General features: G+C 48.3%; 3 non-coding genes and 1 pseudogene across 3 annotated transcripts; 2 read left to right on the top strand and 2 right to left on the bottom strand.

The window, feature by feature from the left end:
- The first annotated feature begins 597 nt into the window (after positions 1-597).
- On the top strand, positions 598-761 carry LOC131128841 (U1 spliceosomal RNA). The gene has a single exon (XR_009129725.1). It is a non-coding gene; the product is annotated as a U1 spliceosomal RNA (small nuclear RNA).
- A 1087-nt stretch (positions 762-1848) lies between these two features.
- LOC131128856 (U2 spliceosomal RNA) lies at positions 1849-2028 on the bottom strand (annotated as a pseudogene).
- Positions 2029-8340: 6312 nt separating this feature from the next.
- On the top strand, positions 8341-8504 carry LOC131128843 (U1 spliceosomal RNA). The gene has a single exon (XR_009129726.1). It is a non-coding gene; the product is annotated as a U1 spliceosomal RNA (small nuclear RNA).
- Positions 8505-9593: 1089 nt separating this feature from the next.
- On the bottom strand, positions 9594-9775 carry LOC131128855 (U2 spliceosomal RNA). The gene has a single exon (XR_009129737.1). It is a non-coding gene; the product is annotated as a U2 spliceosomal RNA (small nuclear RNA).
- Positions 9776-13383: the final 3608 nt, after the last annotated feature.

Raw genomic sequence — 13383 nt, 5'->3', positions numbered from 1 at the left:
CACACACACACACATAGACAAACAGACACAGCTTGCACAACTGCCTCCCCCCAGTGTTGCACGACCATGCCGTAGGGGACCCCTGAAAGAGAATAAAACGAGAGGGGCGTGAACTGCATATTCACAGTGGAGCGGCATGCCACTGGGTATGTGGCTTCACTGTCCTCGCTGCGAGTAACTTTGAATATTGTTGTCTGTCTCTTCTGTATTCCTGCATTTGAGTGTTTTTTTACAAGTGTCACAGGAGTTTGAGCCTGACAACCCACTGACTCATGACGACCTCGCATGTCTACACGTGTCAGGGTTAAACATATTGGCCTCTCATGTTACATGGTGTGACTAGGCACGTGGAGTCAGTACTCCAGTCTCCCCATTGAACGTCTGCAGCAACTGCACTAAGCCACTTGCTGCCGCTGCCTTTGCTCAGAATGAAGTCACACGAGAGCCACACAGACCGACTCCTTGAGACAACCAGAGTACGTTCTCTGAATTTGGACACAGGTCCAGTGGCTGGGCTTGTTGCGGGCGACCTGATGAGACCACCACTTAGCATGTGGCATGTGCGAGAGACTCCTCCGGGCGAGACCGGTCCAATTCATACTTACCTGGCAGGGGAGATACCATGATCAAGAAGGTGGTTCACCCAGGGCGAGGCTCAGCCATTGCACACGGGCTGAGCTGACCTCTGCGAATTCCCCAAATGTGGGAATCTCGACTGCATAATTTGTGATAGTGGGGGACTGCGTTCGCGCTCTCCCCTGACCCCGTGTTTAAAACAAGAGGCAGGTGCAGCGCCGTCCCGAGCTCCTTGGCTTGCGAGTGCAGCCGGACTCGAGCAAGAAACGACCAGGCCAGCACTACCAACGCTTGCTGGAAAGGTCTGCCCGTCCGCGGGAGACAACCAACCAACCAGCCGAGAGGCCGATCTGCTCTCAGTCAGGAAACCTCAATGAAAAACGGCAACCAGGCAGAGAAAGGGGCGTCGGCCAAGCGCCTCCACTTTACCAGCACACCGGAACCACTGGCCACAGTGGACCAGGTGGCCGTCAGAAACAACCGTCCAACTCAAGCGGAAGCGGCTCAAATTGCTGTTGTCGCTCTCAGCGGCCTTCCCAGCCGCAGAGGCAACTGCTTCGGATCTTTATGTCCAAGGAAGGCAAGCAGCGACACCCAAGATGGAAGCCACAACATTGTGGTTCATGGTAAACCTACCCGCACAGGCCAGCTCCTGCACTTTGAGTCCCTTCGCCCACTGGAACCCGAGCCAGAAGCTGCCAGAAGTGCAAACAAGAGAGCAGAAAATACCGGGTCACTCACTCACCGAGGGTGGCAGACGCACAATTTACAGGCTCTGACCGCCTGTGGCTATCCCACGTGGTTTTTTTTTTTTTTTCCTTTTTTTGTCATAGCCAACACACAAAGGGCCACCAAACCCGACCCTGAGAAGCCAAACGGAAGACGGAAAAGCCCCTTATGCCACTGGTTTGTGGAGGAAACTTGGAAGGCCTCCACCAGACAAGATCATCGTGTCAGATTCCATCCAGCAGTTGATCAATGCGACACTCACAGGGCCCCGGGAAGCGCGCACGAAACCTGAGCATCAGGAGCCGGTGGGAGACTGCAGGAGGCAAGGCTGACAAAAAGTGGCTGACACCCTCTGGAGACCGGCTGCTGCGAGGGAAACGGGGTCCACGGAGTGCGCAGACACAGTGCCCCGCTACCACGAGCCATTTCCTCTGCAGAATTACTGCTCAGGGGGACCAAACGTGAGCACGTTCAGTGCATTTCTTTCAGCATCATCCAAAGATGCACCCTGCCAGAGTCTGCTGTTGCTGTTTACACAAGAAGGAGAAGTGCACCGTTCCTGGAAGCGCTGCAATACCAGGTCGATGCGTGGAGCGGATGGCGCAAGCCCCAATCGCAGCTCCCTGTTCCAAAAAGCAATTTAATATTTAGTCCCCTGTTGGGGGACGTATCAGATATTAAACTGATAAGAACAGATTTTTTTTTTTTTTTTTGAAACTGTTTATTGACACTAATACAAAATTTCACCACATTTCATTATTTTTTGAAAACTGCCCTTTAAAAAAAGGTAAAATACACACCACATTTAATATAAAAGTGTTCAATTAACTTTTTGTTTTTGTTAAAAACTAGTGCTGTGGGCAGTAAAATGTGTAAAATTTGTACAAAACATTTTTAAAAAATCATAAAAAAGAAGCTTCAATGTCTTCTGTTGTACAGGAGCGCAGTGAGTCCTTATCAATAGTCTCTACATCCCACTCTCCCAGACAGCTAATCTCCAGGACACTGTCAGGGTACCCTCAGATCCTTATCCTTCTTCTCTTTCTCCTCCTTCTTCTCTCGGAGAGTCAGGCTGCCGCTGCCGAGACCTTTTCAGTGAAGCTCCGGGTGCCACCTCCGGGTGGGCACAGACGATTCTTCTTTGTGGCTGTGTCCTTGGCCCGCCGCTTGCAGCTGTGAGGGTTGCTGCAGCCATTCGGATCACAGCCACGGGGGGGATCTGTCTGTGCCTCCTTACCAGCAAGTTGCGGGAGGTCCAGATGGCGTCTTTGATGGCGGCGAGGGCGAGCCACTGCTTTCCGAAGTCTTTGTCGGTTGACTTCTGGTGGCTCACCCCGTACAGCACAAGCTGTTCATTTAGGACCTCCCTTGCTGGCAAGTCCGGGAAATTTAGGTCGCCGGCTGTCGCCCACAGGTCTACGGCAGCACTGCACTCCCAGAGGAGGTGCCTCACCGACTCTGGTGCGCCACAACCCGGTCGGGGGCAAGTTGGGTTCGCTGACATTCCTCGGGAGTGCATAACAGACCTGACTGGGAGGATCTCGTGGGCCACCATCCATGACAGGTCCCGAAGTCTGTTTGGGAGAGCAGGATGGTTCACATTGCGCCAAACCGATGTGGGCTCGCCGAAAGCAAGCCCGCGCACTGGGCTCACTGGGTCCCGCTCCTGCACAACAGAAATGACAGAGCGATGATTTTTTAAAATGTCTAATGTTTGTCTTTCTAAATTAAAATGTTTTAAAAAAGTCCTTATAAATATATATGCCGGTGGTAAGTTAAAAGCCACAGGTATCGTTAGATCTGTTGGAATCATTTTTAGTTTTCTTAAGTAGGAGCCCATCCAGTATCGTACCAAGGCTTTGGTCTTGGGAGTACTGGATGAGCCCACTGCATTTTCCAGGTGCATTGCTATATATCTTGCGCCTAAAAACAGTTTCAGATCTGGTATTGCTTTTCCACCTTTTTCTTTTGCCTTTTTGAGAGTATCTCTTCTCACTCTCTCCCACTTGGAGCCCCAAAGGAAATAAAAAATGGCTCGATCTAGTTCTAAAAGCACATGTCTTTTGGGGATAAAAACAGAGCTGATCAGTAAAAGCAAAGGTAAAATCACAGCTTTTATGATTAAAACCTTTCCCTCTAAAGTCAGTTGTCTTAGTCCCCAAAAGCCCAGTCTTTGTCTCACTTTCCCTACCACGTCTCCCCAGTTGGTTTCCCCTCCCCCTTCCTTGCCAAATTTAATTCCCGGTATTTTTTGGTCAGTCTGTGTCACAGTCAGGGGAAGTCCTATTTTCTCTGTTGCCGTCCAGGGTCCGTAAAATTGGGCTTGGGTCTTATCCCTATTGAGTTTGGACCCAGAGGCCCCTCCAAACCAGTCAGTCAGGTCCAGTGTTCTGTTAACTGATGTAATATTTGTGCATAAAATGTTAAAATCGTCCATGTATAAAATGCATTTTGTCGTCAGTCCCCCTGGAATAGTCACCCCGTTGATCCATTTGTCCCTTCTCAAAATCTGTGCCAGGGGTTCTATACATAAAATATACAGGAGGGCAGATAACGGACATCCCTGACGGACGCCACAGTTGATTTTAACTGCTTTTGTCAGATTCCCGTTAACCACAAATTTGCTGGTAATATCCTGGTACAGCAGTCCCACCCACGCTACGAACCTTTTTGGAAAACCCACTTTTTGCAGTACCCTAAAAAGGTACTGGTGCGAGACCCGATCAAAGGCTTTCTCAAAGTCTAAATTTAGTACTACTAGCCGAATATTTCTGTCTCTCGCAAGACAGATGGTGTCACGGATCAGCATGAGGCTGTCTGTGATCTTCCTCCCAGGGATGGCACAGGTTTGATCCGGGTTGATCAAGTCGTCTAAAACCATGGTCATACGTGTGGCTAAAAGTTTGCTAAAAAGTTTACAGTCACAGTTTAAAAGGGTGATCGGTCTCCAGTTTTTCAAGTCGGTCTTGTCTTTAGTTTTGTAAAGGAGTGTCACTATCCCTACTCTAAAACTGTCAGGTAGTCGGCTACTTTGGTCAAATTCATTAAAAACAGTGAGTAAGTCTGGTGCTAAAATGTCCCAAAAAGTTAAATAAAATTCCAAGGGAAGTCCATCCTCCCCGGGGGACTTCCCTTTCTTAAAAGCCCTGATACATTTATTTAACTCTTCGTGACTAAAATCCTGTGTTAAAACTATGTTTTCATCCACTGTTTTTTCCATAAAATCTAGTGCTCTTGAGATGACCTCTGGGTTTGTATTTTTGATTTCATATAGTTCTTGGTAGAAGAATTCTACCGTTTCATTTATCTCATTTTTTGTCTCCACCATGTACCCGTCTTTGTTTTTTAATTTAAAAATACCTCCTGCTTTGCTCATAATCTTTTTAAAGAAGTACCGGGTACATTTTTCTCCTTCTTCAATTTCTTTTTCCTTACTCCTTAGAAGCACCCCTTTACTTTTAATTTCCGCTAAGGCAGCCATTTCATTTTTTACCTGTTTGATTTCTTCATTAAAATTCAGCCCTTTTTGTGTTAAGTAAAAATAACGTTGTAAACGTTTTTGCAGTCCCAGCATGCATCTCTTTTCTTTATTACATTTTTTTCGCCCTGCTTTTTTAAAAAAGGTCCGGGTCCTTGCCTTCACCATTTCCCACCACTGTGCTCGTGACTCATGCAAGTCTTGAAGGGTCTGCCAGTCCCTGAACCGCTCCCTGTACTGGTTGACCAAATCTTGATCTTCCAGCAGGGAGCAGTTCAGTTTCCACAGACCTCTTCCCATCGCTGCACCAGACGGGAGCGAAAGAGTGCAGGTGAGAACCAGGTGGTCAGAGAAGAAAACAGGGGTCAATCTAGCATCAGTAGGGGCCCAGTCCCGTGTGAATATATAATCTATGCGAGAGGCTCTGGTGCTGTCACCACTGAACCAGGTGAAGCCCTCCTCTCTGGGATGCATGGCTTTATAACAGTCATGTAAGTTAAAATCCCTACTCATGTCCTGTAATAAAACTGATGTTTTATCTACTTTAAAATCTTCCCCCACCCCCTTTCTGTCTTTCCTACTTAAAATACAATTAAAATCCCCACCCACTATAAAAGGTACCCGGCCTAGCATGTGGGACTGCAAGTTTTCTAAAAAATCATACCTTTCATTTTTGTCGTTAGAACCATAAATATTTAAGAGGTTAAAATCCTGTCCCATAAAAGTCAAATGTGTTAATAGTGCTCGCCCTTCCCTCACCACAGTGCTCCCCTTTACCGTGACATGTGGGTTTTTTATTAAAATGGCCACGCCATCATTTTTATTTTCATTTGACCCACTCCATAAGGATGTTTGTGGCCACATTTCTTCCCACTGCTTGTAGTTTGTTAAAAAGGGCAAACCACATTCTTGTAATAAAAACACATCTGACTTAAAAGTTTGAAGGAAGGATAAAACACTTTGAGCTCTAACTTTCGACTTCACACTTCTCACATTGATGGTAGAGAAGGTGAGAGTCATAAGTATGATTTTAAAATTAAAAAACAAACTTAAAAGGGCCTAAAAGTTAAATAATTGCTCTAAAATTTATACTGTGACTATGAGATTTCTTGTGAGTGAGGCTCCTCCTTCACTCCAGTGGGTGAGGGTTGGAGGGGAAGAGCCTCCCTTCCAGGCCGACGTCTGGGTGTCGGTCGTTCCTGGAGTCTGCCATTAAAAGTTCGCTTCTCACGAGGGGTTGACTGCAAAACAATATTTAAAAAGGACAATTCATTCGGGGAGCCCGAGGGGAAGACTCGAGGCTCCTCCAGTGAAGAACTGTCAGAGAGAGCCTCAGGCCTTCCCCGCTTCTCTGATAAAACAGAGGAATCCGACAGCTCTGAAGCTAGTCTTTTTGCTTGTTGGCCGCTTGGTGGGATGGGTTCTTCTTCAGATTCAGGTGATGGTAGGCTGACTTCCAGGTGAGTGCACCCTTCGCTTGCCAGCAGACCACTCTGAGTCATGGATTCTGGGGCCTCTGTAAGCCCCTCCCTCTGTCCCGCCTCACCTGTTTCTCCTCCAATCACAGGTTTTGGCGGGAGATTTGAATTATTTTGGGTCTCAACAGCCATATTGGCCCCAGCATTTTCCTCTCCATTTCTCTTTTCTTTTCCAGCCTTTAGCTTGTTGGCAAAGGATTTCGGGCAGTCTCTGAAGAGATGGTTTGAGTCTCCACAGAGGTTGCACTTTCTGCCATTGGTACATTGTTCAAAAGTATGTCCAATTTCTCTACATTTCCGACACACAGTCTGCTGACATGCCTCTGCCAGGTGCCCGTGCTCTCCACACTTGCGGCAGAGCTTGGGCTGACCCTGGTAGTGTATGTAGCCTCGGTTTTCTCCCAGAACTATCATTGATGGGAGATGTTTCAGACCCTGGAAGCCCTGAGGGTCCTGCCATTGCTGGATGGGGACCCTCCAGGCGCAGTTCCAGATGCCGTCTTCATCCCTCACCTTCATAGCCTGGCCTTTAACCGTGCAATATCTTCCCAGCCAAAAGCAAATGTCATCTGCGGTCACTGTCTCATTAAACATTCTAACAATAACTGTTTTAGCCGCATTGTCAGTCAGTTTTTCAACGTTGAACACAGGCAACTGGGATTTCACATCTTCATAACGCGTCCAAAATTCTCTCAAAGTTGCAGCAGACTGGAAACTTACATCATAGCCTTTGTTGTAAGGCAGTGCCAAAATGCAGTTGAGGTCATCAGGTTTAAATTGAAGGATTTTTTGGATGATTTTTCTGGAAAAATCCAATCTGGACAGTCCCAGTGACTCACCCTCCATTTCCTTATATGTGAAACGCACACTGTGGTGCCTCCGCATACCGGCATAGCTGGCCGACATGGTGGAGGCACCACCAACTGAAATTTTCCTGCTCAGTGAGAGATTTAAAACAAATAAATACTTAAAAAAGCAATAAATACAAAAAATAAAACTTACCTTGCACTGCTGCGGGAATAAGAAAAGTTAAAATACACTGAAAAGCGTAGGAAATTTCCTCCCGAATGTTGGCAGAATTCTATGCACCTGAAGCATACAATTCTCCACCCAAAGGAGGTGACCGCAGTCTTAGCCAGAAGGCCGAGAAGCGATGCCGATGGGCGCTCGTAGGGGAGGAGGGCACTTCCGGCATGACAAGCTAAAGGACCGGTTGCACGCATGTTCGAATAAAATGTAGACGGAACAAACATAGCGTCAGTTATCACCCTTATATCCATTCGCTTAGACAATAGAAAGTGTTTGAATGTGCTGAAGAAGAAATGTGCCCGTGACCCTGATCAGAGACCCCCAGCGAGCCCCAGGTCCTGGAGGTGCCTGGAAGCGCCAACAGCGACCCTGCAGATGTTCACGTTAATCCTGCAAGAATGTGTCAAGAAAAGAACTCGTAAAACAATGAAAGTAATTACTCTCACACACACACACACACACACACATAGACAAACAGACACAGCTTGCACAACTGCCTCCCCCCAGTGTTGCACGACCATGCCGTAGGGGACCCCTGAAAGAGAATAAAACGAGAGGGGCGTGAACTGCATATTCACAGTGGAGCGGCATGCCACTGGGTATGTGGCTTCACTGTCCTCGCTGCGAGTAACTTTGAATATTGTTGTCTGTCTCTTCTGTATTTCTGCATTTGAGTGTTTTTTTACAAGTGTCACAGGAGTTTGAGCCTGACAACCCACTGACTCATGACGACCTCGCATGTCTACACGTGTCAGGGTTAAACATATTGGCCTCTCATGTTACATGGTGTGACTAGGCACGTGGAGTCAGTACTCCAGTCTCCCCATTGAACGTCTGCAGCAACTGCACTAAGCCACTTGCTGCCGCTGCCTTTGCTCAGAATGAAGTCACACGAGAGCCACACAGACCGACTCCTTGAGACAACCAGAGTACGTTCTCTGAATTTGGACACAGGTCCAGTGGCTGGGCTTGTTGCGGGCGACCTGATGAGACCACCACTTAGCATGTGGCATGTGCGAGAGACTCCTCCGGGCGAGACCGGTCCAATTCATACTTACCTGGCAGGGGAGATACCATGATCAAGAAGGTGGTTCACCCAGGGCGAGGCTCAGCCATTGCACACGGGCTGAGCTGACCTCTGCGAATTCCCCAAATGTGGGAATCTCAACTGCATAATTTGTGATAGTGGGGGACTGCGTTCGCGCTCTCCCCTGACCCCGTGTTTAAAACAAGAAGCAGGTGCAGCGCCGTCCCGAGCTCCTTGGCTTGCGAGTGCAGCCGGACTCGAGCAAGAAACGACCAGGCCAGCACTACCAACGCTTGCTGGAAAGGTCTGCCCGTCCGCGGGAGACAACCAACCAACCAGCCGAGAGGCCGATCTGCTCTCAGTCAGGAAACCTCAATGAAAAACGGCAACCAGGCAGAGAAAGGGGCGTCGGCCAAGCGCCTCCACTTTACCAGCACACCGGAACCACTGGCCACAGTGGACCAGGTGGCCGTTAGAAACAACCGTCCAACTCAAGCGGAAGCGGCTCAAATTGCTGTTGTCGCTCTCAGCGGCCTTCCCAGCCGCAGAGGCAACTGCTTCGGATCTTTATGTCCAAGGAAGGCAAGCAGCGACACCCAAGATGGAAGCCACAACATTGTGGTTCATGGTAAACCTACCCGCACAGGCCAGCTCCTGCACTTTGAGTCCCTTCGCCCACTGGAACCCGAGCCAGAAGCTGCCAGAAGCGCGAACAAGAGAGCAGAAAATACCGGGTCACTCACTCACCGAGGGTGGCAGACGCACAATTTACAGGCTCTGACCGCCTGTGGCTATCCCACGTGGTTTTTTTTTTTTTTTCCTTTTTTTGTCATAGCCAACACACAAAGGGCCACCAAACCCGACCCTGAGAAGCCAAACGGAAGACGGAAAAGCCCCTTATGCCACTGGTTTGTGGAGGAAACTTGGAAGGCCTCCACCAGACAAGATCATCGTGTCAGATTCCATCCAGCAGTTGATCAATGCGACACTCACAGGGCCCCGGGAAGCGCGCACGAAACCTGAGCATCAGGAGCCGGTGGGAGACTGCAGGAGGCAAGGCTGACAAAAAGTGGCTGACACCCTCTGGAGACCGGCTGCTGCGAGGGAAACGGGGTCCACGGAGTGCGCAGACACAGTGCCCCGCTACCACGAGCCATTTCCTCTGCAGAATTACTGCTCAGGGGGCACCAAACGTGAGCACGTTCAGTGCATTTCTTTCAGCATCATCCACCAGATGCACCCTGCCAGAGTCTGCTGTTGCTGTTTACACAAGAAGGAGAAGTGCACCGTTCCTGGAAGCGCTGCAATACCAGGTCGATGCGTGGAGCGGATGGCGCAAGCCCCAATCGCAGCTCCCTGTTCCAAAAAGCAATTTAATATTTAGTCCCCTGTTGGGGGACATATCAGATATTAAACTGATAAGAACAGATTTTTTTTTTTTTTTTTTTGAAACTGTTTATTGTCACTAATACAAAATTTCACCACATTTCATTATTTTTGAAAACTGCCCTTTAAAAAAAATGTAAAATACACACCACATTTAATATAAAAGTGTTCAATTAACTTTTTGTTTTTGTTAAAAACTAGTGCTGTGGGCAATAAAATGTGTAAAATTTGTACAAAACATTTTAAAATATCATAAAAAAGAAGCTTCAATATCTTCTGTTTTACAGGAGCGCAATGAGTCCTTATCAATGGTCTCTACATCCCACTCTCCCAGACAGCTAATCTCCAGGACACTGTCAGGGTACCCTCAGATCCTTATCCGTCTTCTCTGTCTCCTCCTTCTTCTCTCGGAGAGTCAGGCTGCCGCTGCCGAGACCTTTTCCGTGAAGCTCCGGGTGCCACCTCCGGGTGGGCACAGACGATTCTTCTTTGTGGCTGTGTCCTTGGCCTGCCGCTTGCAGCTGCCAGGGTTGCTGCAGCCATTCGGATCACAGCCACGGGGGGGATCTGTCTGTGCCTCCTTACCAGCAAGTTGCGGGAGGTCCAGATGGCGTCTTTGATGGCGGCGAGGGTGAGCCACTGCTTTCCGAAGTCTTTGTAGGTTGACTTCTGGTGGCTCACCCCGTACAGCACAAGCTTTTCATTTAGGACCTCCCTTGCTGGCAAGTCCGGGAAATTTAGGTCGCCGGCTGTCGCCCACAGGTCTACGGCAGCACTGCACTCCCAGAGGAGGTGCCTCACCGACTCCGGTGCGCCACAACCCGGTCGGGGGCAAGTTGGGTTCGCTGACATTCCTCGGGAGTGCATAACAGACCTGACTGGGAGGATCTCGTGGGCCACCATCCATGACAGGTCCCGAAGTCTGTCTGGGAGAGCAGGATGGTTCACGTTGCGCCAAACCGATGTGGGCTCGCCGAATGCAAGCCCGCGCACTGGACTCACTGGGTCCCGCTCCTGCACAACAGAAATGACAGAGCGATGATTTTTTAAAATGTCAACTGTTTGTCTTTCCAAATTAAAATGTTTTAAAAAAGTCCTTATAAATATATATGCCGGTGGTAAGTTAAAAGCCACAGGTATCGTTAGATCTGTTGGAATCAGTTTTAGTTTTCTTAAGTAGGAGCCCATCCAGTAACGTACCAAGGCTTTGGTCTTGGTAGTACTGGATGGGCCCACAGCATTTTCCATGTGCAATGATGTGTATCTTGCGCCTAAAACAGTTTCAGATATGATTCTTGAATTGAAAAAATATAAAATGGCGTAAGATTTAAATAACTGCTTTAAAATTTACACTGTGGTTAAGATATTTCTTGTGAGTGAGGCTCCTCCTTCACTCCAGTGGGTGAGGGTTGGAGGGGAAGAGCCTCCCTTCCCGGCCGGCGTCTGGGTGTCGGTCGTTCCTGGAGTCTGCCATTAAAAGTTCGCTTCTCACGAGGGGTTGACTGCAAAACAATATTTAAAAAGGACAATTCATTCGGGGAGCCCGAGGGGAAGACTCGAGGCTCCTCCATTGAAGAACTGTCAGAGAGAGCCTCAGGCCTTCCCCGCTTCTCTGATAAAACAGAGGAATCCGACAGCTCTGAAGCTAGTCTTTTTGCTTGTTGGCCGCTTGGTGGGATGGGTTCTTCTTCAGATTCAGGTGATGGTAGGCTGACTTCCAGGTGAGTGCACCCTTCGCTTGCCAGCAGACCACTCTGAGTCATGGATTCTGGGGCCTCTGTAAGCCCCTCCCTCTGTCCCGCCTCACCTGTTTCTCCTCCAATCACAGGTTTTGGCGGGAGATTTGAATTATTTTGGGTCTCAACAGCCATATTGGCCCCAGCATTTTCCTCTCCATTTCTCTTTTCTTTTCCAGCCTTTAGCTTGTTGGCAAAGGATTTCGGGCAGTCTCTGAAGAGATGGTTTGAGTCTCCACAGAGGTTGCACTTTCTGCCATTGGTACATTGTTCAAAAGTATGTCCAATTTCTCTACATTTCCGACACACAGTCTGCTGACATGCCTCTGCCAGGTGCCCGTGCTCTCCACACTTGCGGCAGAGCTTGGGCTGACCCTGGTAGTGTATGTAGCCTCGGTTTTCTCCCAGAACTATCATTGATGGGAGATGTTTCAGACCCTGGAAGCCCTGAGGGTCCTGCCATTGCTGGATGGGGACCCTCCAGGCGCAGTTCCAGATGCCATCTTCATCCCTCACCTTCATAGCCTGGCCTTTAACCGTGCAATATCTTCCCAGCCAAAAGCAAATGTCATCTGCGGTCACTGTCTCATTAAACATTCTAACAATAACGGTTTTAGCCGCATTGTCAGTCAGTTTTTCAACGTTGAACACAGGCAACTGGGATTTCACATCTTCATAACGCGTCCAAAATTCTCTCAAAGTTGCAGCAGACTGGAAACTTACATCATAGCCTTTGTTGTAAGGCAGTGCCAAAATGCAGTTGAGGTCATCAGGTTTAAATTGAAGGATTTTTTGGATGTTTTTTCTGGAAAAATCCAATCTGGACAGTCCCAGTGACTCACCCTCCATTTCCTTATATGTGAAACGCACACTGTGGTGCCTCCGCATACCGGCATAGCTGGCCGACATGGTGGAGGCACCACCAACTGAAATTTTCCTATTCAATGAGGGTTTTAAAACAAATAAATACTTAAAAAGCAATAAATACAAAAAATAAAACTTACCTTGCACTGCTGCGGGAATAAGAAAAGTTAAAATACACTGAAAAGCGTAGGAAATTTCCTCCCGAATGTTGGCAGAATTCTATGCACCTGAAGCATACAATTCTCCACCCAAAGGAGGTGACCGCAGTCTTAGCCAAAAGGCCGAGAAGCAATGCCGATGGGCGCTCGTAGGGGAGGAGGGCACTTCCGGCATGACAAGCTAAAGGACCGGTTGCACGCATGTTCGAATAAAATGTAGACGGAACAAACATAGCGTCAGTTATCACCCTTATATCCATTCGCTTAGACAATAGAAAGTGTTTGAATGTGCTGAAGAAGAAATGTGCCCGTGACCCTGATCAGAGACCCCCAGCGAGCCCCAGGTCCTGGAGGTGCCTGGAAGCGCCAACAGCGACCCTGCAGATGTTCACGTTAATCCTGCAAGAATGTGTCAAGAAAAGAACTCGTAAAACAATGAAAGTAATTACTCTCACACACACACACACACACATAGACAAACAGACACAGCTTGCACAACTGCCTCCCCCCAGTGTTGCACGACCATGCCGTAGGGGACCCCTGAAAGAGAATAAAACGAGAGGGGCGTGAACTGCATATTCACAGTGGAGCGGCATGCCACTGGGTATGTGGCTTCACTGTCCTCGCTGCGAGTAACTTTGAATATTGTTGTCTGTCTCTTCTGTATTCCTGCATTTGAGTGTTTTTTTTACAAGTGTCACAGGAGTTTGAACCTGACAACCCACTGACTCATGACGACCTCGCATGTCTACACGTGTCAGGGTTAAACATATTGGCCTCTCATGTTACATGGTGTGACTAGGCACGTGGAGTTGTTGTACAATCTGACAGTCCTTTGCTGCCACATCATTCCAGTCGAGGATAATGGACATGACCAGGAAAATGCCAGCTGTGGGATTTCAAGCAGTGCCTTCTGAGAGAA

The sequence above is a fragment of the Doryrhamphus excisus genome, chromosome 4 (assembly GCF_030265055.1).
Source record: "Doryrhamphus excisus isolate RoL2022-K1 chromosome 4, RoL_Dexc_1.0, whole genome shotgun sequence".
In the NCBI taxonomy this organism is placed as follows: Eukaryota; Metazoa; Chordata; class Actinopteri; order Syngnathiformes; family Syngnathidae; genus Doryrhamphus; species Doryrhamphus excisus.
Note: the sequence above shows the minus strand (reverse complement) of the source record. Positions and strands in the feature narration are given on the sequence as shown.